This window comes from Castor canadensis, chromosome 12 (genome assembly GCF_047511655.1).
Source record: "Castor canadensis chromosome 12, mCasCan1.hap1v2, whole genome shotgun sequence".
NCBI classification, from domain to species: domain Eukaryota; kingdom Metazoa; phylum Chordata; class Mammalia; order Rodentia; family Castoridae; genus Castor; species Castor canadensis.
Genome location: NC_133397.1, coordinates 58,612,664 through 58,638,484, shown reverse-complemented (window position 1 = coordinate 58,638,484; position 25,821 = coordinate 58,612,664). Strand labels below are relative to the sequence as shown.

General features: G+C 37.8%; 1 long non-coding RNA gene across 8 annotated transcripts in view; it reads left to right on the top strand.

The window, feature by feature from the left end:
- The window catches only part of LOC141414829 (uncharacterized), a 211,076-nt gene that overhangs the window by 163,626 nt on the left and 21,629 nt on the right, over window positions 1-25,821 (top strand). For 7 of the 8 annotated variants that reach the window (XR_012439719.1, XR_012439717.1, XR_012439718.1 and 4 more), the window contains 2 exons: window positions 22,701-22,798; window positions 24,276-24,360. This is a non-coding gene — a long non-coding RNA (uncharacterized lncRNA). The remainder of the gene's footprint in view (window positions 1-22,700; window positions 22,799-24,275; window positions 24,361-25,821) is intronic. The other variant, XR_012439723.1, reaches the window with a different exon arrangement.

The window sequence follows — 25,821 nt, the reverse complement described above, 5'->3', positions numbered from 1 at the left end:
TTCAGCCCTTACTGTTAAGAGCATTTCAGCCTCAGATATTTGTTTCCTGAGGGTGAAAAAGCAGCCATCTCTCCCCTTCTACTCAACTAATGGAAACTCTTAATGTGAGGGGCAGTAATTCAGCAATAAATAGACCAAATACTGCCCATGACAGTTCATATTTTATAGCAGAGAGAAGACCTAAAACCTAAAAACACCTCATGTGTAGGAGGCATAGCACAAATGCCTCAACCATGTACATAATGAAGGAAGATGTCTTGGCATCAAACCAAAAATCAAAATATCCAAGTGACCGTGAATAGGGGAATTGGGTGATAAACCTTTATGTTTTGCTAAATGCCTGTGGGTTGTGGCATTTGACAAAGAGTGACAATAATAGAAGCACTGTCATATCTGATAAATGTGTCTTAGGCATTCCCTTCTTCTCCTAAAGTGGTCCAAGTTACTATAAAACACAGCTAACGTGCATGCACATACAAATTCAAACAGGTTAGGTTACAAATTAAAAGCAGATTATCTGAACCTGACTGGAAATTGTAACAAAACAGGGAAAAGGCATGAGATGTTTGTTCACGCTATTGTATTAATGTGTAAATCGTGTTACATGGCCAGCAATGAATTAGTGACCCACCAAGTTTCCCACTGTTCCAATTAATCTACTTTTATTCCCTGAACCCTGTGTCACATTGAAGCTAGAAAGTTCACTTAAAAACATTAATTGGGGACACAAATATATGTATAACTCTAGTTTGCTCCTTTGAGGAAAAAGTCTGATTGGGATAAATCTCCAGAGTATTTGTCTTATTTAGCTATGACTCTTTAAGAATCATTCTTTTTGTCTTTATAAGGAATAGACTAGGCATGTAAATACAATTTTCATCTGTGTATAATTTTGTGAATTTACCAAGAAGAGTGAATCATGTCTTACTTTATTGATCCCATCTCTAAAACAAGTGATGTCAGAATGCTTACTCATTAAAGGCTGAAGTTTTCCCTCCATCTGCCAGAAGACCCAATGATTTTGGCTCCACACCCAAACCTAGTAGTCATTTAGGGAAGCATGCTTATCTTCTTCTCTCAACCCATTCTATACTCTGTGCAGACTGAGTTCTTGTCTACCTGTCCTTGGTTCTACATTCAATTTCTTCATACCCTTGAGTCACAGGATTCTGAAATAGTTATTTTCTTCCTTTGCACCTCTTTTTTTCAAGAGACAGTTCAGAGATAACCCAAGCACCCAAACAATTCTGTCTCACAATTTTAGGTCCATTACTAAGTATTCAATCAAAGTATTTGCCACTGAGTAGCTGATATATTCTGAGAACATTGATAATTGTTTAATAAATACCTATTGATAATCAATTTATTGATCCTTTGACCTTCATTTTACTTTCACCACTTTGCCATGTATTTCAGGTTGGACTTGCTCAGAGAACAATGAAGAGTATGTTTTGAAGAAATGTTTATTCTTATTCCCTCCACTGGGGATATGATAGAAAAAATTGTTTTATGCAATTTTCTATATGTGGAAATCATTTTACAAGTTACTAGTAATGTGAGCAAGATACAACAACATATCCAGTCAGGCCAGTAAAGAAAGTCTCCCAAATTAAAAGCAATATACAACTGGAATGAGTAAAATCATTTGTTAATTAGAAAAGTATTCAGGACAGATAGTGAGTGAGGTACTCACAGGTGGAAGTTATCAGACACTAACACAAAGAATAGGAGGTTCCTTTCAATAATTCTAGGGTCTATTCCAAATGTAGAATCCTGTTATCACTGAATTTAGCCAATTTTAAAAAAAGCGATTTTAGTCGTACTATGAGGTGAGTTTTTTTAATGTTTTTATTAGTATAGAATAGTTGTACAGGAGGGTTCATTGTGACATTTCCATATATGCATACAATATACCCTGATAGGGTTCATCTTTTCTATTCTTCTTCTTCCTCCTCCCCCTTCTTAAAAATGACTTCAACAGGTTTCAATGTTCCATATTCATACATGTGTAGAAAATACATCAACCATATGAGATGAGTTTTTTTTATATCACGATCTCTTTAAAATTATAGACAGAGTTAGAAGATTTATTTGGAAGAAATCTTTCTGGTATCAAACTGGTTTGGGTGTGAGGACACAGAGACAGATCACTTTGAAAACCAATCTTATTTTCAGAACATGTATCTACAATTTAATTGACCTGTACATTTAAATGAAATGGTTACTCTGTACATTTTCATAAACAAGTATGTATATGCCCATCAGTCTTGTCAGTTTTGCTGTCCATAATTTGTTAGCCTTTGGTACATAAGGAGAAGTAGTGGAGTGTATTACCCTTTAGGGAGTCCCACTGTGCCACTGTAGTGATCTCTTGCCAAGGACAGGAAGCAAGGGTATGTCTTTGTCAGATCACACTTTCAGACAAAGAGGTATCAGTACAGATGTACTAACTACAAGCTGGCTAGCATCTGTTCTTACTGGTTGTTACCTGGATTTTATTGATTGCTAATATCTTGAATGACACCAAGAATGCTCAGACACCAGATGCTTAGATTAAGTAAACTGTACTTTCTCATTTTCATTCAACCATTTGATAGATGTCTAGAGAAACCATGGTGTTTTGTTACTTTTCTCCTCATTGTGACAAAATTCCTGAGAACAAGTTAATGGAGGAAAACTTTATTGTGGCTCCCAGTTTCACATGGTTCAATCCATGGCTTCTTGACCTCATGTGCTTGGGCAGACCCACATGGTAGCAGGACCATTCATGGCAGACAGGAAGTAGAGCAAGAGGAAACTACCCTAGGATCAGGTATAACCTTCAAAGGTAGGTTCCTAGTGAGCTACTTGCTCTAGCTAGGCCTCACCTCCACAATCTTCCAAAATAGCACTACTAACTGGGGACCAAGCATTCAACACATGAGCCTGTGATGGTGTTGGGGGAGGGGCATTTCATATTCCAAATACAACAAGTGTGGTCAATATAAAAACAAGATTTTTAGATGTACATGACAAAGTACTCAGCTGAAAACTACAGATGTTTACACATTCCACTTAGTAAAACTTCATTAATTTGTGATGATTTAGGAAATTTTAAATTACAGAATTCTTAAAAATCAATGCAGTATTGTTTTTTCCAAATGAATGGAGTGAGAGGTTTTCTGTTTTATGAATGTCATCTAAGCAAGCATATTTATTCTTATAAGTGAATGTGTTCTTTGAGAGTGCTTTAAACAAATTTATCCACCTATGCTAAATGTTGCCTTTGTAGTTATTTTTGCTTTTCTAATTAGGAAGCAATATTTTGCCCCCTAGGAAATAAAAAAGGGAATGTCTACTTCACTTAAAAACAATATGTGATTTTTGAATTAGAAATGTCTGAATCCAAACTTTGCTATACGTTATGACATGTCTGTAACACATGTAGTTTAGAATTATACACCCAGAGATATATTGTGGTTTCACTGAATATGTTTTAATACAAGTCTGATTCCCTTCAGTCCTACAGTCTCCTGACTCACAGTTTAACAATTTTTTAATGAACATGTTGGATGTGTTTGCCTATCTTCTTTTACCAGGACCTTATTTATGCTCCAAGACATGTTAGAGAGGAGAGGATCCGATAATATGTAAGAAAGAAACAATGAGATCAAGAACTTCATTCAGCTTACTGATCTGGTCAACAGCAAAGATGACCCCAATCATAGTCATGAAAAAGCCTTGACCTATTTTGAGGTACAATATTAGATCAATCCATAAGAGTAATAGCATTGTTATTAATATTCTTTTTCTTAATGTTGTTAATAATTTGAGATAATTATATGAACTAAAATCACACATGTACAACTCCCTTGTGTGGGAGAAGTAAACATAAAAAAGCATGAAATACTGGTATGGTTTTAGTTTTTCTTCTTATCCTCTCAGAGTTGGCTGCCTGAATCTTGTTCCATGTAACCAAAGTTGATTCTAGAGGCCGGCAGGAAGCATTGAGATAAACTGACTAGGTCATAATGAGGTCTGAGACATCCTGTCAGATTTCAGGGTAAGACTGATTTTCAACAAGACCTCCCCCACACTCTCCACCTCCACTATTTCCCAACTTGTATTCCCAGAACATGAGTAACAAGATTTCATTTGCCTTGGAGTCCTTCCAGAAATTAACAGTATTAAGAAGAACCGTTCTATTAAGTCAGGATGGTGTCCAATAAAAGCAATGAATGATTGGAAAATGGGCTGTTTTAATACTCTTCAGTAAAACCATCATGAATGTTCTTAATTATGCAATTCCATCCTTCCTGTGTAATTTGCTTATTCAATTTTTTTTTCTCTCATGGTATAGAATAATCTGAATTGGAGGTCAGAGTCTTTTAATATTGTTATATTTAACTAATATTTAGATGATGATGAAGCAAAATACGTAAGCATGTAGATGATTTGAACTCCTTTTGACAACTAAAGAGCATAAAGGCTCATAGGACTGACAATAATGAAAAAGTAATTGTAGTCTTTGGAGGTAACTAAGCTGTTTTTAAGAATAGAATGCTTCTTTAAAAAAAAACAAAACAAAAAAACTTAATCCTGGTTTTTAACAGTTCATACAGTGACATGTTTAAAATACAATCTAAATTTAAGGGGTGAAAATAGAATAAGAATACAGAAGAATATATGATGAGAAGGCTCCCTCTTTCCTGGCACCCAAAGCAACAAGTATTAGCAGGTGTGCACCATACTCTCAGCATGGATTCAAGAAAATCCATGTAAGACTTCATTTCTTTTTCTTTTTTTGTGTGTAAGCAGTGGCATAGTCCTCTAGATTCTATATTTGAGCACTAAGGTACACAGAGGTGAACAAAACCAAGCCCTGCCAGAGCCTTGATATTTCCATGAGAGGGAGCAGGCATAAACAAGCAATGAACAAGATGATTTCAGATAATAAGCAGAGAAGGAGGTTCTGGCTAGCTGAGACTAGGTGGTCATGAAGGCTCACCAAGCAAGTAAGAATTTAAAAGAAAGAAAGCACTTGTTCCCTCTTGAAATTCACCTGGCTAAATACCAAGTTAAACTCAACAATTTACCTCAACACAGCCCCACAAAACACATATGTATGTGGGTTGAAGCACAATTCATGAACATGCTGACCCTCCAATGTAATCTGGCAACCAAAAATAATTTCTAACTTTTGCTCAGCACTGCATGGTGATGCTTGCAGTGTGCCATATTCTCCTTGGATAATAAAAGATAGGACAGGCTATAGATGGGACAGGCCATAAAATATACTATTTTTGTGAAATGTCTACCAAGAGGCTGGGACTGTATCATTGATAGTTGCTTCTCATCTGTACTTACCTATCTGGTCACTCATTTAGTCATTATGTAGAACCAGTACAGGGAAAGGAAGGGCTAGGCTGTTCTCTTACTGTAGTCAGTATGCCAAGAAAATCAGAAGGGTAAGAAGAGGACAGATTGCTGAAATAAAAATTTGAAGGACACTGGCATGATAGTAAGACCAACAGAAACTCACAAGCCAATTGATTGAGTTGGATAACTCAGTAACAAATTAAAAGTCATGTGCACATTTAGACATTTTTAAAAACCTAACTTGCATTATGCAGTGTCTTTTAAAAAATTTTTATTAGCATATTATTATTGTTATTAGCATACTATTATTGTGACATTGCAGAAGTTCTTACAATATATCTTAGAGTCACCTCTCCATCATTCTCCTTTATCTCCCTTCCCCCTTCTTAGAATAGTTTCTATAAGTCTCATTGTTCCATATTATGTACATGAATATATAATATTTCTACCATATTTATCCTCCTTCATCCTTTCCTTATGTCCTCTCCCCTCCCACGAGTACCAATCCCTAGACAGGAGAAACTGTTTCACCTTCCTGTTCTTCATTTTTGAAAAACAAAGGACAATTTTGTTTGCTTAGGAGAGCTATACAGCATTATTACATTTCCATGTATATAAATAATTATATCCTGAATTGGTTCATCCCCTCCATTTTTCTCCTTTCTACCTTAGTCCCCATCTTGTGGTGATTTCAACAGGTTCAAATATTCTATGTTCAGTTTTGTATAAACAGTACGTCAACCATATTAATCTTCTTTACTTCCTTCTTTTACCCTACCAGTCCTATTAGTGCTCTCCACTTAGTGTGATCTGGTTTTCGTTACTGTCCTTCACTGTTTAAGTGCCTGTTTGTTGGTCAGTAGGATTTTTGCCTTAGTGTTATACCTGTACTTGCATTGTGCTTAACTCACATCCTTGTCCTTTTGCCTCTATCCTGTGGTGTTTAACAGTTTTCAGCATGTTTCATTATGTCTTGTTCCTACACAGATGTGATGTATATCATTATTATTCACTATTTTTCTTTCCTTCTTTTTCTCTTCCCTTTGTCTCCTCTATCAGGAGGCAAAGTGGGGCTTGAACACAGGGTCACCAAGTATTTTGAATCACCAACCCTAACTCATTATTGGATTAACTTTTTTAATTTTCTTGAAGATACATGGTAAAATGTAGAGATCTCCAAGAAGGTTACTTGCTGTACTACCTTCCAGGTATGTGGAAATGTTAATTTCTCTAAAATAACTGAGGAGTGTTTTGATTAGTTTAGATGTGTTGGTCTTATTGTTAAACCAACGGAAGTTTAGATTTATGACAAACACTGAAACTCTCCTGAATGTAATTTATTACTTAGTGGCACAGAAATTAAGATTTCTATGATTATTCTGTCTTCATTGATAATTGTCTCAATTATCAGCCAATTATAAGATAGATATAAAAAGGTAAGAACATTGAGCTCTTTCTGAAAACATCTCCTTCCTCTTCCCTACCATCTGATAGGTTCAGTATGTGTTCTTTTTTTATGTGTCTTCACAGAATACTGTATATTTATTCTATTAATAGTAGGTGAATAGAGGAAAGAGGTACCTCCCATCCCCACCAGCCATGCCACCCAGCTATTTGTACTTTCTAATTGTTTGGATTTCAGATATATGGGATTTCTTACCTTTGGTTGTCCTCCTCTGGAGTACGCTAAATTTCACTGATTGCAAATAATGCTATTGCTGTTAGCATTTTCGCAGCAGATTCCATCTTAGATATGAGTTCTTCCAGGTAAAAAGCAAGTGGACCTGTATTTCATATCACTTTTATATCTATCATTTGCTCCTACTTTCAGAAATCCCAACAAGAAGGGCAGTTCAAATAACTGTATAAATGGAAATATGGAAGCCCCAATATGCTGGATGTTTAGTCCAGGGCTATCCAGAATTGAAGAAATGAAACTGCCTTGAAGCCCTTAACACACATGTTGGATTCCTTTCACAAGATCCAGTGGTCATCTAAGAACTAGGCCAGGAAAGTGAGTGAGTAGGGAACTTGAAATTCCTCAAAGGTGTGACACAGTGTCTGCAGATTCCACTTAATGTCAGAGGTATTCCAACTCTTTGTAAAAGAAAAACTGAGTGCTGCTCACTTCCCTCTTTTCATGATTAGTACTTATCATGAAAAGGATATCTTCCCTTTTGGTTCCTTCTTCATCTTTCAAGGGCCAGATGTTGGGTGGGAGGTCACCAAAAGTGGCACAGTCACTGACTTTGAATTTATGCTTCAACTAGGAATGATCTGTGGATACGGTGTTTTCCAATGGCAACAACAGGCTCTTCTCCCCAAACTGGCCCATGACCAATTCCAAAATCAACCATTTGTTTGCCAGATTTGCACAGCAGCCATCAGCCTGCTGCTGGCTTACTATACAACATACCACCTGCTAGCTCCTCTTCCACAAAAAGAGGGGATAGAGGTTCTGAGGACAAAACTCAGGGGACAGTTCAGGAACTCACCCCTACAGGGCATTGTGAATTCACATATGGTTTAGTTAGCAGTTAGGATAGGAATACTGCTTTATGTTCTCCAAATGGCAGAAGAAACATATCAGTTTCTTCTCAAAAGTGAAGCTTCTTTGGCTAGGGGAATTGAGGTACAGAAAAAAGAAGTCAAGTCATGCCTATTATGACAGTTTCCTAAATAAGGGAGAAACAGACTCTCCTCATTCAGGGTGATAAATCAAGAAAGCTTTCCCAGTGCTGCTGCCTAGAAGTGGGGGGAAAAGAAAAACAATACGGTTGTAGTTTGACAGAACACACAAATCCAGAGAAACTTTTGGAACGTTTCCTTATAGTTTTACTAGTATTCTTTCAATTGCCTGAGGTCATTCCCTCTTATCTTATAATCCATTGTTTTCTAAGAGAAATTTCATAAAAGAAAGTCCTCTTTTTAATAGCCTGATGGAAGCTTGTGTGATGAAAACAATAAACATTCTTGTTTGAAAGTGATTCTTTTTCTACTTCGAGGACAACCAAGGGAATAAGATAGCATAATACACAACAGCCCAGAGCTTATGATTGTCAAGGCCAAGTGAAATTTGAAGGTCTAGAAGTTCAAAAGCATCACCTCTGGTTCTAAGCCTAGAAAGCATGCTTCAATGGGAGGTTTTTTTGTTTGTTTGTTTGTTTTTCAGTAGAATCTATCTACCTCTAGGTATAGGGGGCCCCTTTTTGCCATCCGGCCAATGTTTGCATATTCAGGGGCAGCCTCCATCCTACTTTCTTCTCTCTTCAGGCTCTGCTTCTCCATTCTCTCTGAAGGTTCTAGATTGTTCATGACCTGCTTTGTTTACTAGATGATTATTTGGGGAGGGGAAATGAAAAAGGCCAAGAAGACTGATTTGAATCTGATAAATATATGGGTTTTCAAAAATAATCCATAATTTTTTAAGACATTCAAAAGACTGTTCTGAGAATGAAAATTATTCTGAAAATACTAAAATGTCTGTGTCTTGAAGCTGTTCCTCTTAGATAAGCAGCATCTCAATTTTTTTCAGCTCAGTATGGGAAATGGAATGAATCAGTAAGAATGTGGAGAATCTTACCACTAAGTGGAACTCTTCCTGTATTGAAGAATTTCTTCATACATTCACAGTAAGGGTTAGATAAATGATTAAAAGGACAGGAGGCATGGCTAGTCTGTCTCTTCTATTTATCTGGATACAGTGTAGCAGACTGATCATGGAAAATTTCCTTCCAGAGTGCACACCGTGCAAGCATGACCTTTTCTCTACAACCCAAATGTTCTCCTCACTGACTTGGTTTTAGATACTCTTCATTCACCAGGGATAACCTGTCATTTCCAAACTACATCCACGACTCTCTTGCTCCAATGTGTCTGCCTACCACTTCTCTTCTAGGAATGCTCTTCCCCAAACTCTCCCTGCTTGATTCCTACTCAAATTCAGATCCTCTGTCTGGCGGAAATGTCACCTCTAAAAGTCTGCAACCCTTCCTTTGCTGGTGTCACCACCTCTTATGCTCTCCTAACTTGTTCAGCTGCATCTAGGGATATGCATGACTGGCTTCCTCTGAAGCCCTGAATCCTGAGAACGGTTACCACAGTAGCCTTGCTCACCCTGTATTTTCCGTTCTTCCTAGTACAGGGCCATGCATGCTGCACACACTTCATGCTTTTTTTGTTCTCTTTGTTGAAATGCTATGATATTGTTAATCATCATGAAAGTTACAAAAACAGTATATTAAAGAAATATGCTAAAAGAGAATGGGAAGATTAAAAACAGTGAGAATCTTGGGAAAAGGGAGACATGGAAAATGACTCTTCTAACAGGAAAAAAGAAGGAAGAGAAGAATAATGGGCATTTGAATAGCCCTAGTGTGTTTCTTTCAAGCCTTCTAATGGGATTGGAAGTGGTTTTCTGAAGAGGAGTCATAAACTGGACTAGCTGGGTGAGGTGGACTCACACCCTCTCCACGATAACAAGAGCAAGGGCAGGGTGTGCGTGCCCACGACATCAGATGGTGATGCCAGGTAGCCAATTACAGCAAGGACCCACGGGGCTCCTTTTAGCAGCTTTTTCATTGAGAGGAGGTGCAAAGCAGAAATTGGAGCCTGCAGCAGCACACCTTCAGGCTTGTCAAGTATGTGAAGGAGATCATTTCATAGACTGAGGTTGGCCAGCAATCTTCTGGAGGTGGCTAAAAGCTACACGTATTTATGGAGCCACAAAGGCACTGGTGTAGAAACTGAATAAGATGGTTATCATTTCTTCCTCCTCCTCTATGGGACTCTACTGGCTATATTTGCCATATAGTTGTTTCTGTTAACCAGACTTCCTAGGATACATCTGCAGTAAGAGGACTGTATTTAAGATATTCCCAGAGTGTCAGGAAAGAAAATAGACCACCAACCAGCAAATCAATAAAATTAACCAACTGGGGAAAGTAATAAAATTGTTCTTGAATGAAGGTGTTACATGTAAAAAATAGAAAAGAAAGAAAAAAGTCTATGAATTTTATTCCATTATTTGAAAATTACCTGTATGTTTCCACATGTTTCTGAGAACAGTTAGGTTCTACCAACAAGGCTAAGTGGCTTCAAAGTTCTCCTGCTAAAGGGCTAGGATGGTTCCCTCATGTGTTGGCTGAGAGCAATTTCTGTCCTGAACCTAAGAAAGGTTAGGTTCTGCTTTATTTCTTCACCTAACAGAGGCCTAGTTCTGTACGTGGTATATAGAAAGTGCCTTACAAATATTGGCTTTATTATTAACTAATTGCTAGCCATTTAATTGAGAAAGCAGAAATACAATGTTTATATCACATCCATGGTGGTTGGGCAAGGTTACAGGCTATACAGCCTTGAAGGTTGCAGGGAGAAACTAGTCTTTGGCAACTATATATTATGGAGAAAGAGACATATCTGGACTCAGAATTTATATATTAGAGTCCTGTTGGTCCAAGTGAGCCATGGGATCCGATAGGAAGGGTGGCAATAGAACTAATACAGGAATGCTTACGGACATAATGTGGAATAAAATGCAAAAATCATAAGAAAATAAAAACTAACACTTCAGAAAAAGTTTACTTGCTGATAGACCCACAACTTTTGCTTTCAAGTTGCTTTTAAGGAGGGTTTACTGGGAATTCCTGAAAGTTGTCTACTTGTGGCACAGAATTCATGCAGCTGGAGCATCTTACAGCATGTTTTCTAGAATTGTGGCTCTTTTGGAAAAGCCTCCATCTTCCTAGATCACCTTAAATCTTCCAAGGTTGCTAAGGTTTTCACTTTCAGTCATTCTCACGTCAGTGCAATCAATGCACACAGAAAGAAAAACTTCAGAATTTATTATTTGAATATTTCAAACCATAACCTCACCCATCCAAATAATTCTGGCAGAACTGTGTCTTTTCATGATCAATATAAATGCCTTGAGTTGCCATTTCCTATGTGGTGACATCCCCTCTCCAGATTTCTAGAAGACTGGTGAGAGGTAAGTGAAGCCTTATACAAAAACAGTGAAATACTATTTTGAGTAGAATTCAAGTTTACCAGTGTTTCATTTCAGTGGAAAAACCTGGATGCAAGGTGTTTAATTTTGCAACTGGTTCCCTTCATCCTCCAGTATTTGAGTTGCCTAGTGAGGATGCTTGTCTTCTCAGAATGTACTCTGCTTTCAATTATGTGATGCATTTTATAGACAGGAAACACTGAAAAAATACCAGTTTCTTTGTATTTAGCAAGGATTTCCTGCATGGGAAGCTTTGTGCTTCTCAAGCCTCTCATATCAGACCCTTCAAGCTTTTCTCTCTTTCACCTCAATCTGCCACTATGACTAGGTTAGTTCAAGGTTTATTTTTCAATTTATAAAATGTTTTCAGACACTGTGCCAGGCACAATGGATATAAACATGAGAAAATACCCTTGCCCTCCAGCAGCTTCCATTTTAATAGGGAAGAAAGCTGTACAGCATTCCCTGATGATTTCAACACAGTAAAGACTAAGGTAGAAACCGAGACCTGGAGTGGCTTCGCTAGCACACTGTTACAAATGTCTGCCTCAAGGTGTGGCAGATTCTTTCTTATGTAGTTTTCTTCTCTCCCTAGTTGCTCTCAAACATCTTGAAGACAGGACCCAGGAATTTTCTACTTCACTACTTTTCTCCTGAACAATGTTCTCTGGAAGTGTTGGTGGAAATAGTTCTAGATCCATGGTTTATCATGTGGTTACTTTGTTACTGACTTTTTATACAGTTCTTACACTTTAGTCCTCTAAAGTCACTGGGAGAGAAAAAAGGACTCTCCAAATTCAGATTGATTGGCAGTACATGATCTGACATGAACTTTGTACCATCTTTGAGAGACCAAAGATATAATCTTTATAATTTTTGACACTGCTTGTACAAAGTGCATTTTAGCATATTTATTATTTTGGTTGGTTGATTTTGGGAAAGGGATAGGAGTGGGGTTTGATATTAGGGCTTCATGCTTGCAAAACAGGTGCTCTACCTTTTGAGCAATACCACCAGTCCATTCTGCTCTGGTAATTTTGGAGATGGGGCCTTGCAAACTATTTGCCTGAGCTGGCCTTGAACAGCAATCCTTCCAATCTCAGCCTCCTAAGTAGTTAGGATTACAGGCATGAGTGACTGGCACCCAGCTGCTTAGTTGATTTTTAAATCTTGCTGGTATATATTAATTCTAGTCAAGTTTTTGGCAAATGTGCGGAAGTGTCTAAATGCTTTGTGTCAAGGAAATTTATTTAGAAACTTCGTAGAAATCTCAAGAGGAAAGTGCATAGAACATTAATTTCATTTCCTATTGCAACTAAGTATTTATTAATCAAAGAAAAAACTCTGATTGTACATTACTCTATGGAAGAGCCACTGCTTATGCTCTGTCCTGGCTGAAAGGACCCCAAAGTGCAGTGACCTTTGTGCATGAGACTCATAAACATGACGCACCTTCAAAACAGATCAAAGACCTTCATGTAAGACCTGGAACTTTGAAACTAATAGAACAAAACAGAGGTAAAACATTTCAAGATGTAGGCATAGATGATGATTTTCTGAATCTGACACCAATGGCTCAGAAAATAAGTGCAAGAATTGAAAAATGGGATTGCCTCAATTAAAAAGCTTCTGCACAGCTAAGGAAATAATTACTAGAGTGAAGAGATAGCCTACAAAATGAGAGGAAATCTTTGCCAGCTATTAATCTCAAAAGGGATTAGTATCTAGAATATATAAAGAACTCAAAAAATTAAACATCAAAAACCAAATCATTCAGTCAATAAATGGGCAAATGAATTGGACAGTTATCAAAAGAAGTACAAATGGCCAAAAAATACATGAAAAAAGGTTCAACATCCTTAGGCATAAATCAAATGTAATCAAAACATCTCTGAGGTGATTCCATCACACTCCAGTCCAAATGGCAATTATCAAGAAAAAAAATGCTGGTGAGGTTGTTGGGAAAAAGAATCTTTTATATACTATTGGTGAGAATACAAATTAGTTCAGCCACTATGGAAATTAGTATGGAGGTTCCTCCAAAAACTAAAAATAGAATTACCATATGATCCTACTATACCACTCCATGGCGTACACCAAAAGGAGTCTGCCTACAATGGAGAGACCTGCATAACCATGTTCACTGTGGCACTATCCATAATAGCCAAGTCATGGAACCAGCTTAGATGCCTATCAAAGGATGAGTAGACAAAGAAATTATAGCATATATACACAATTGAGTATTATTTCGCCATAAAGAGAAATTAAGTCATTTGTAAGAAAATGTTTGGCACTGGAGATCATCATGTTAAGTGAAAAAAGCCAGAATCAGGAAGACAAATATCACGTTTTCTCTCATATGCAGAATTTAGATCTAAAGCAAACAAACAAACAAGAAATCATGAATGTAAAAGGTAGACTATTTGGGGGGACCAGTGGGAGGGGAGAGGGAGACAAGAAAGGATGATAGAATTAACTTAGAAGGTAACACACATGTACAGGAAATCAATGCATGTCAACTCCCTGTATAGCTATCCTTATCTCAACTAGCAAAAACCCTTGGTCCTTCCTATTATTGCTCATATTCTCTCTTCAACAAAATTAGAGATAAAGGCAGAACAGTTTCTGCCTGGCAGCAAGGGGTAAGGGAGGTAAGCAGGGGAGAAGGGAGAGAGGAAGGGTAAGGGGGGAGAAATGACCCAAACATTGTATGCACATATGAATAAAATAAAAATTAAAAAAAAAGAAAGGATGATAGGGATTAATATAGTCAGAGTACATTGTGTGTGTGTATATCTATCTATCTATCTATCTATATATATATATGAAAACATCATGATGAAACCCATTATATAAATAAGTAAAAATAAATTATAGTGGGGACATATATACACACAAAACAAACACAATGAGACAACTCTTCATCTTGTTCTATCCTTCAGTTATCCCCATTAAGATGCTAGTTTAAGGAAAGGGGTATTTAAGTTTTATTTAAGCTTTACCCCTGGGGCTCCCTGCCATTCCCTGCCATTTTTTATAGCACAAATGCAAATAGCACATGCAGAAGGAGTTTTCAGAGGGTGTTTCCCAAATTGCTCCCATCCACGAGACCTCAGTTCCTATCCAAGCCTTCAAGAGCCCCAGGACATAGGCATATGTCATTTGAAGAGGAATTCCAGCTTCTTCTTACCTATATTCTATAGTCTTCTTTTCAGAAGTCCCTTTAATAAGTGAAATTAAATGTACATGAGTGTTCTCTTCCTCCTCAGTTCCATCTGTAATACACATTTTAGAAAGTATAAGAATGTTTTGATATAAGTTGTTGACATAAGAATGTCCGATTTGAACCCTGTTTTTCCACTAAGTTTTCTTTCAAGATAGTCCAAAGATTTTTTTGTATTTGTATATTCCTTTTCTTAAAGAAGAAACAAAGAAAGAGAGGGAGAGAAAAGAAGAAAGAAAGAAAGAAAGGAATGAAGAAAAGAAAGAAAAAAGAAACCCTAAAGGAAGGATTTGTGCTGAGGATTATTTAGGTCATCTAATTTATGTAGTCTCCCAGGAACTCTGTGGATGTGGTGGTTTTTTGTCCATATTATGAATGAGGAAACAGAAACTCAAGAAAGTTTGAGTGGTTTGGCATCCCTCAGCCCACGTTGAATGGAGAAGTCCCGTCCTGTACTTCTGATGTACAGATGAGTGAACAGGAAAAGAATGCACCATGCAGTCTCTCTAATGAAGAATTTGCTTATTTACTCATACTCAACTTAATTGTTGAGTTGAACATTTACCCTTTCTCTCTCTTTGACAAAAAAAAGAAAGAAAAAGAAAGCATCTCTCCTCCCTTGTTTTCCTACAAGCATGAAAAACACTTAACATCAGTGATGGGGAACTTCAGGAAGGTTGGGAGTACTTCATGCGGTCTCCACTGTACTCTTCCCCAAGAACATGACAAGGCAACCCAGTGTCAGAGCCTCCTACAGGAGAGAAGCACTTTGAACAAGTGCTCTCTACTCATTAATAAAAGGTGATGTGAATGCTTGGGGCAATCTATCTCAATTAAACCACAAACACTAAAAATCAGGACAAAGATTGAAGTCTGATGCCCCAGAGAAGGGTCAAGTAGCAGCTGGCAACAGACCTCATGGGACTGACTAGACCACACACTTCTCTCCTTCAGTACCAGCTCTGCCTCTCTCTGCCTCTCTGAATCCCTCAATGAGGAGCATCTCGTTCCATTTTCAAAAGAATAGTGTTATCCACATTTCATGGATGAGGAAACTTGGGGTTAGCAAGATAACTACTCATCCCATAGTCTCGTACTTAACTAAGCATTAGAGCCAGTTGGGAAAGGGGGAACCAACTGTGAGATTTGGGTGTCCTGGATGTAGGGTCTTTCATTGCTAAAACTAGGATAATCCTGCTACACTGAAATCATTGGTCATCCTAGTATTGACACTTAGTTCTGCCTGATTCTAACCTTTTTGCTTAATTTCACTGGCACTGACCTATAAGATATAAGATTTCCCTTTGAACTCTAAGTCAGTAACAACACTTGATTTATGCAAGATAAGGACAAACACCTACTGGTTCTAGAAAGTCTCTGGGTAATAGGTCTGTAAGGCCTTCCTCCACCCCTCTCCAAACTCTTCTCATTCTTTCTGTGCCAATTTTCTCCCCTTACTCCCTAAGCCATTGGTGGCTGCAGGTGGATTGAACCATTTGGGCCTTTGTGAGGGTTGGAAGATGCTGGGAGTGACAAGGTGTTCTACATGAGGAAGAGAAGCCAGGCTACAACTAGGAATCATCCCTATGTTATATTTCTGTAAATTGTTTATGAAACCTCAGAAGAAAAGAACCAAAATCCCTTCTCAGACTGTATATGTATTCTATTCCGTACCTAATTGCATACTCACAATTTCATGTGCATGTTCTTTGGTTTTTATTTTTAGCTTTTTAAAAATTAATATACATTAGTTGATAAAACAATAGGCTTCATTACATATGTATGTTTTTAAAAAGGGACCCCAAAGTCGTACAAGTTTTGGGATTAACAAAGCCAGATAGGCCTCCTCTAGGCTCTTTGTGGTTTACTCAGGTTTCTCCTTCACCTGGATAGAGCTTCAAGTTACCTCTATTTATGCTACATGAATCCTCTAAAAATTTTCATAAATTACATATGAAATGTATGCAAAATAGAAATTTAAAAGATGAAATTAATAATAATCAGCAAAAAATTTTGATATTATCTTCTCCCTCCTCAGGGGACAGCATGTGAACATTCTTTGGTGTGTCTAGCCAGTTTAGAAACCTTGGTCTACTCAATGGTTTATGATCTGAGTTTTCTAGAATTTGGTAGACAGTGACACTTCATGGATGGTATAGATGCCTGTTAAATATGCCTTCTTGAGGCTACAGTTGTCCTCCTCAAACTCCAATTAAAAATTCTTTGAAGCAATCTAATTTGATCTAATTGCTGAATTTCATAATAAATAAGTGTTAATAGATTAAACATTCACAATATAGTTTGGAAAACAGGCTCTGTTGATCAAAATATCTACATTTCACTTTTTTTTTTTTTTTCGGTACTGGAGTTTGAACTCAGGGCCTACACTTTGAGCCACTCCACCAGCCCTTTTTTGTGAAGGTGTTTTTCAAGGTAGGGTCTTGCAAACTATATGCCTACGCTGACTTTAAACCACAATTCTCCTGGTCTCTGCCTCCTGAGTAGCTAGGATTACAGGTGTGAGTCACCAACACCTGGCTCTAAATTCCACTTCTTTATCACATGTATGACATTTTACCTACTAAGTACTATTATAAAAATATCTGAGGAGCTTAGCTATTTTAAGAAAAACTAATAGCCTGATATACCATCCCTTCCAAAGGGTATATAAATCTTACATTAAATCCTCAACATTTCTTGAGAGTTTTCAGGAATGACCATGGGAATCACTAGAATGATGAATAAGGATGTAGAGGGATTTTAAAGGCTGTGCCAAGACCACATTTCCAGATGTTTTTGGTATACCCACTGGCCAGTGAAGCATCCATCCTTCAGTCAGGGGTCATCTCCACTCAGATACAATGGGATGAACCCAGATCTTTGCTCAGTACAGACAGGAGGAGCTGACTGCTGGGGTGGAAAAATGGACCACTGCAGGAAGCTAAGAACTCAGGATATAATCCCAGTTTGCCACTTACAGATAAATTGGCCTCAATTCTTACAGCAGGATTCTCAAATCTTTCTTTGAAACAGAGATGGGCTGGACAACTTTGCCTGGAGCTTCTTTGCAGCTCTATGGTCCGTGGTTTTATTATAACAATGTTGTTGCATGCCACACAGGTCTGTGGACAGGGTTGGGGCTTGAGTTATAACTCACTTCGTCTACGCCCATGTGGGGTTTGGGCCAAGAGGCTCCACCTTTAATTTGGGTTTAATCTCACAAACAATTTCCTTTTTATTCAGTGAGTCTTCTGTGCACATCTGTCTCTGCATAGGAATTTTTAAAGTCTTTCCCATGGGCAAGTTCTGGTCTGCCTGCCCGGCCCTGAATTAAATTAATAATTAGCCATATATAATGATCTGAATATTAATCCCTGAATCATAAGATTGAAAAGCTCTTTGAGAGGCCTGGTAGTTTTCTGTGCATTCTTTCTTTCACATATAAGATTCTCCTTCTTGAGTATGCGTTTTTTAACTTCAGCTGTAAACACCTTCTCCAGCTTTCAAAGACAGCTCTTCAATGTCATACCCTCCAAAAAACTTTCCTGCATTTACCTGATCATGCCCAACTTCTTCCTGTGCATTGCACCTCTTGGCAGCTGCTCATCCTTTTCCCTTGGGCATCACTATTTTTGGACATTGCTGCTCCTCCTCCAATAGCACATATCTTTGCTTATTCATCTGTATTTGCCCTTGCCCTTATTAATGTTTTCTCTTTCTCTCTTTTACCTCCTCCTACTTCCCATATAAATACACATCCACCATCCCTCTAGTTCTAGAATCTGAACTTCTTAGGCTCATTTTTAGGGATAGAGCTAATCTACTATTCTTGAAATGCACCAATATAGTGTTTTCCTTATAAATTAATAGTGAATTTCACTAAATACCCCTTCAGTTTTCTGCTTGTAAAACAACAAACAGGAAAAAAAAAAAAAAAACTCTGCCAAAATCTGCTTGCTCCATCTCTGAATCAATGCTCACCAGATGATAACCAGTTTGTACCCCAAAACCAGGAAATCCAAGCTCCTCACCAGTATACAGGTCATTTGACATGATGTAAGGTTGGAGTTTAATTTCCACTAAGCGGGTATTTTGAAGACGAATAATAAAAAGGATTATGGAGATAATTGATGCAACTCTTTGGGATTGTCTGGAAAGGCCCCAAGGAAAGCCAGAAAACTGCCAGCTACCTAAGATGATAATTGATTTACAAAGGCATGGGTGGTGGGAGGACCTGCCTGAGGCCCTTCCTCTGCCATGCTTAAAGAAATGGAAGCTGGAGGAATGTGTCTGGAGGCTGATGCAGGCAAAATGTCTCCTTCTCTGGATCCTTTATGGAAGATTGCACCAGCACAGTAGAGAGGTTCTGTCCACTTACCCACCTCAATAATTAGGCAGCCAGCAGTGGAAGTGGTCATTAATTTTAGTCAAAGCAGGTACTTAATGATTTGAATCCTTTTTAATCTGCTTTAAAAGCAGTAGAATAGGCCTAACATAGAACAAAAGCAGAAATCCGAAGAGCAGATGGGGAACCAGTTTAGTATCAGATCCCATTTATTGAGATGCCAGGACTGAAATAGTCCCTCCAACATATAAGCATCTCTTAGTCAAATGGAAATTCTATTTCCTACACCCTAAAAGGATGAAGTGGGTTATTTCACACAGTATTTGGCACCTGCTCTATCTTCATAAATGGCAGCAATCAGTTTGCCCTGGTTTCATCTTCACAAAAACTGAGTGAGGTAACAAGCATCCAACCTAGGATGTCATTTGTCTCATCAACCTGAAATCTTCAAGGTCTCATGCACAGAAAATAATAATAATGCTGCTGAATTCATAACGTGACAATTTACATAATGCATTCACATATATTATCCTCTTTAATATTCAAATCCTACTTTTGAAATAAGAATTAGTTTCTCCATTTTAGGAGATGAATATTTGAGATGAAAAGCCCTCAAATGACTTGCTCAAGGTTGCATGATAAAAACAGACCTCAAACCCATCAAAACTTGCTGATAGAAAAGCATTCACCAGAAAGGCAATGCTCACAGCCTTAAGTTGGCCTCTTGTTCCTAACTCAAATCTTTCCCTTACCTGATATAGTCCTGCAATCAATCCTCCCACATGGGAGGTGGCACATGGGAGATAAAATCTTGAGTTTCCCAAACATCCTTGTAAAGTGCCCAAATATTTCCCTTAGGATGGGTGACATAATAAGACAGTGAATCTCAAACTTACTAAATAATGCATATACATATGTATACATATGTATATGCATTTATATATGTATGCATTTATATATATGACTATATAGATAACTACAAACTTGATGGCTAAAGAAGTCAACATAAGTTCATTATCTCATAGTTCTAGAGGCTAGAAATCTATATCAGGACAACTGAACTAAAATTGTGATATCAGCCACCATGTTCCTTCTGAGGCTGTAATAGAGAATCTGTTCATTATATCTTTCAGCTTCTGGTGGCTGCCACCATTTCTGGACTTGTGGCCCAATCTGCTTCTGTCTTCGCCCTGCCATCTCCTCTTCTGAGTCTCTGTATGTTTATTTGAATCTCCCTCTGAGTTCCCCTTATAAAGATACATGTGACTGCATTCAAATTCCACTGAGATAACCTAGGAAAAGCTTCTCTCAAGATCCATCACTTAATCACATTTTGTCATAAGTAATATTCACAGACTCTGGAAATTAGGAAGTTGAATATATCCTTGAGGGCCAACATTCAGTTCAATGGAATGACTCATTGTAGAAAACATTCTGTGAAAATATTTGGTGGGACCCCAAACTAAGCCACACTCTAAAAAATAGCAGTCCACTTTCTTAGTGCTAGACTCCAAGTCTGAAGCTTTGCCCTTCTTATGTCAGCTGGCCCTGCCTAGTGCCTGGCAACTTAGGCGTGAGCAGCAAGTATTACAGATTATACAAATTCTTTCCATCTTGAATAACTCTGTCTACCCACTACCTCTCCCTGCTCCCTGCCTTCAAAGGTCCTTCTCTACCCATTCTTTAAGGCCTAACTCAATTCTTAACAAAGCCATTTATGATCTCTGTTGCTAAAAACAATCCCTTCCACCTCTGAATTTCAACATCATTTTACACATCTCTTTTATGTGATTGGTTTATGGCACAGATCACTTTTTACTTTGTCTCATATACTTTATCTCTCTTTCTAAATTCTGAATTCTGGTAAGTTGAATCCACCCATCTCTTACTAGAACCACTATAATAGCCTTTCTCCTGATTTCTCATCTTTACTTTTGCTTACCTACAGTCAGTTCTTCTAAGAGCTGCACATCCTCCCCATCCAATCTCACCTTCAACTGTTTTCTCCCCAATGCCTGCCCTTGTGCAATTGGAAGGTGCTCTGTCCTAGAAGATCACATTCACCCCAGTGACCTTCTGGAAAGACTCTAACCAAGTGGACCTCTTACCCTGGGTCAGTGCAGCCTGCTCCAGAACACACACCTTCCCTGGCAGGTAGAGCCCAAGCAAGATCCAGCCCACAGTGAAGTCTTCTCCACTAAATGCCTCTCTGCAGGCCGCACCCTGCATTTCCTAAGGTAAGTAGATTAGATTCCTTCCTGGCTCTAAAGAGGAAATGCATGCAAGTAGAAAGGTTAAACAATAAAGTGTGAAGGAGGAAGTATAAAGAATATTCATCACAGGATTATTTACAATGAAAAACTGCAAATGACTAATAGGAATTATTGATAGAGAAATGATTGAATTATGTTAAGTCCAACTACAGAAAACTAACAAGCTGTTGAAAAGAAGGACACAGTAGCTGCTTAGGGCTGGAGGTTTAGGGGGAAATGGGAAGTGACTGTTTGTGAATAGGGGATTGTCTTTAGAGAGGAATGAAAGTGTTCCAAAGTCACTTGCCAGCCAGGTGATGTGACATGGTATTTAGTCACATCTATGGGAAGCTTAGACAGGAGGATCATGTGAGCTTGGAGTTCAAGACCAGCCTAAGCAACACAAGATCCATCTCGTAAATAAAGAAATAAAGAAATAAAAATCGTAATAATTACATAACTCAGTGTATACAAAAAGAAGCACTGAATTGCACATTTTAAGAGGGTGAATTAAATGTACACGAATTATATCTGAAAGTTGTTAAAAATGAATGTGATAGTGGACATAATCAAAACACATTGTGTGCATATGTGGAAATGTAACAGTGAACTCCATGAATTTGTATAGTTACTATGTGTCGATAACTATAAAAACTAAGATATATATGTACCAACACCAATTTTATATATACAAACCCACATACAAATGAATACAATGCATGTATAGCATATGCATACATATATGTGTATCTATGCAAAGGTACATGTGTAATTATATAAATAGGATCATAATTTACTTTGTATTTTCTAATCTGCTCTTTTCTACTCAAAAAATCATAGATACAATTTCTGTGGATATTGTAACATCATCATTTTAACAGCTGCATTATTATTTCATCATTTTTATTTAACAAATTTCCAATTAACAGACATTCATGCTTTTTCTAATTTTTTGCTATTTTAAACAGTGCTGCAGTGAACATCTCTTTATGTTGTACTATAGCAAAATGGTGTCTGTCGGATACAGTGACATTGGTACCATTGATACTACCAATGATACTAGAAGAAGTATGCCAATGACCTGAGAGGGCCATAAAAGGATTGTAAATAAAATCAGAAACTCTCTTGTTTTTATCCCATGAATAATTTTCTTCTTTCTCAAGGTAACAGAGAATATTTAGAGAAAAGCCTCTAAAGAGGTAAGGGAAGAGCTGAGGCCATGAATTCAGGAAAGATTTTAAGGAAAAGATATTCTTGATATCCATTTCCTGAGTTTAAAAATACAAGTCCATTTCTTTCATTGTTAAAGGGAGACCTGCCAGGTTATTTATACTGAAAAGAAAAGATTACATTGAGGTCTGACACAAATTGACAGAATCCAGAATTCAAACTGAACACTATTCTTCTGTCCCAAACTCTTGTGCTCCAATTAATCAAATTATATTATTAAAAGGTAGTGTGGTGACTCGGCTGAACAGATAAAACCTTATCTAGCATTATATGCTTCCACTGTAGGAACCAAAAGAGAAGAGTGGCAGATACCTTGCTGAATTAAGGACTAGGGAGGAAGAGATTATGATGAATCCAACACAGAACAGTACTTGCAACGGCAGGTAAGAGGAACACAAGAAACAAACTTGCAAGTAACCTACACAGCGTGTCTGCAATTTCCTGCCCACAGATACCCTGGCAGTGGGAGAGAGGTTGGAGAGGAGCAAACTAAGGAATCAGTGTGTGTGCTTATGCTGATTACTGTTACGTAAACACAAGCCCGTCCTTTTGAATAATCGTATCTGAATTGGCTCTTATCCGATGTTATTGTGTCCATTGTCCAATCTTCACTTTCTAAACCTATTGATTTGCAAGCGACCCACTCAAATTTTCCTTTCTTTCCCCTTCAAAATTTCCACCACCTTCTCTTGCTTCTCTTCTCTCAACTCAACCAAGCTCCCCACACTACCCCGACACAGAGTTCTGTCAAGACAGCAGACTTAAAAGTACAGTGGAAGAGCCCTCCTTTCACACGTGATAAGGCCACGTGCTCATCAGTTAATCCATAACTTCACGTGGGGACTGATTTTAAATGTACTTAAACATTTATTTAATGCACATCCACTTCGCATCTGCTGGTGTGGGGAGGGAGGAAGGGGCTTTCTCCAGGCTGGGTCTCCCAGAGCTCCATGGCATCTTTCTCAGATAAACCATACCCATAATGCAGTCTGACAATTTCCATTGGTGTTTCTCTGAGAAAAACTAATGATACTTGCAAAGCAATTTGCCTGCCAAAAAGCTGTCCACATTTTTTACAGCTTTTTCTGATCTTTTACAGTTGTCTTACCCACCCCTATTTCAACTGCTTACTTTTTTAAAAAGCCATCTATAGCAAATTTTTTCAAAACACTGAGCTCAGTTTTTCATAGATTCATGGAAACACATTAATATTTTGTTAAATGACATACTTCTATTAAAAAGTACAATGACATAAGCAGGTATGGAAACAAACCACAGATGTCATTGGTCCTTGCTGAGCACTCAGGTGGCCTGGAAAAGAGCCACTAACATTTTTCCTGCTGAGGGTTTTATACTGTGAACACAGGGCAGTTGTTCATGGGCTGGGTCAGATCTGGCAAAGCAGTTAAGGGGGTGCTGGTTAAGAAAGCTTATGGTAGATATGTCAAGTTATAAATTTTGGAGTCTGAACAATTTCTGTCAACTTGCAAAGAAACTCATAATATAGCTAATTGCCACTAACTTGTTATGTGACCACAGGTAGGACTGATCTTCAAAAGCAGCTAAGAACCATTGACTAGGCTACACTGAGCACTGTCTAGTCAGGACACACACTGGGCATTAGCAACCTGCAAGGGTGTGTACACTGTGTGTCCTAGTTGAATATCAGCTCTGACCATGGACAAGTTGACATTCCAGATCTTATTCACTTGCAAATGAGATGAGGGAGGTTGATCCAGCAATAGTCTACTGTTCTTTCCAACTTAAAATGCTTTATGGAGTTATACACAGCCCTAACGAATTTCCTCTTATGGGATTCATCAATTCCCTGATTCAACTGTTGGCTCTTTCTCTTGCTAGGTGTCATCTCAGAATGGTGTCTTTGAGATACAGACTCTCGTAGGCAATAAGAAGACAAGGGCACAGAAGACATGCACAGTAAATGGTATATTAAGTGTCAGTATATGGCATATATTAGATATTTTATTTATACTACATTAAAGATGGATTTAGCTACACCTAAAACCACATACTCAATTCTCCTGCTGATTCTCCAGGGATCTGTGCTCTGTGTGTTTAGTTTTATTTTTGAACCTGGGGGTGATGCTTATTTTTGTGCTTTGCTTAGTTTACACAGATTGAAACATGTTTTCCACATGCAGCTTCTTGTTTGCCAACAAACCCAGCTGTTGGGGGGCACCAAAGATCACCCAATTACAGAAAACAATCCTGAATACCTTTTCATGTCTCCCTCTCCTACCCTGGAGATCTTTTTCAACAATTACAATTCCAAAGGCCTCTTTCATTTACAGGAAATATTTACGCCTTTATTACTTTTTTTTTTCTCCTTTCCAACTCATCCTAAAAAGAGTTTACCATAGGGCAGATTGAGAGCCTTTTTCAGTTTGCCTCTGACAGACAGACCACAGACAGCCAAGGCCAAGGGGAAGCCAAGGCCATTTGATCAGATGAGAGCAGGCTTTTATTTTGAACTCCTTCTAAAGGGAGACAGGACCCAACAGATTTGAACACTTGCTTGGAAGAAAAGAAAAAATCTACTTTACAATGTTCACTTAGGCTCCTGTATGCCAAGTCTCAGCCCATAATAAATTTTATTGCTATGTTATAAACTCCTGAAAAGAGGAACCTGGAATAGAAGTGCTGACACAAGCTGCCAGAGCTGTGCCACTTCATTCTTGTGGACTCTGACCTGACATCAGCACATGTCCAGGGCAAAATTCTCAAATCTAAAAAAATGTTTTGCCCATCAGACAGATTCTTTGATTTTTCTCTTAAGTTAATTTTAGTAAAAAGAACTGGGAGTCTCATCAGAGAAATGAGCACTCCTGCAAACAATACATGACAGCATGTGGATGGCCATGGCTTAGAGTGCAGAGTTACGCAGTCAAAGTTAAATTCATCTTGCAAATAAGTCTGACCTTTTTTGGGGGGAAAGAAGGGTGTGATTATTCATTTAAATGACAGCTTTATGTACTATAATTACAGTCATTAATGAAGGCACAATTACTTTATCATACATTACAAAGATCAAAGAAGTCTTCTCAAGAATCAGTTGTTACTATATAGAGTCAATATAGAAATTAGACCAAATAGGAACTGGAAATTTTTGCTTAAATAATGCCCTAAAGGTTAAAGAAACAATGCGTTAAAGTGGTATAGGGGAAAAAATTAAAAAGACACACTAGAGGTCACTGTTGCTACTTGTGCTGAAGATGCATCTGTGCGTATGTGTTGTGTTTTATATGTGTAAATATATATATATTTGTGTGTATGTATATATATACATATTTATTTTGGTAGTCTGTGTGCATATCAGAAAAACTCTAAAAAGGCCAGTTACCTGTATTAAATTCTTAAAAATCATCACAGCATTTTTTTAGTCTGC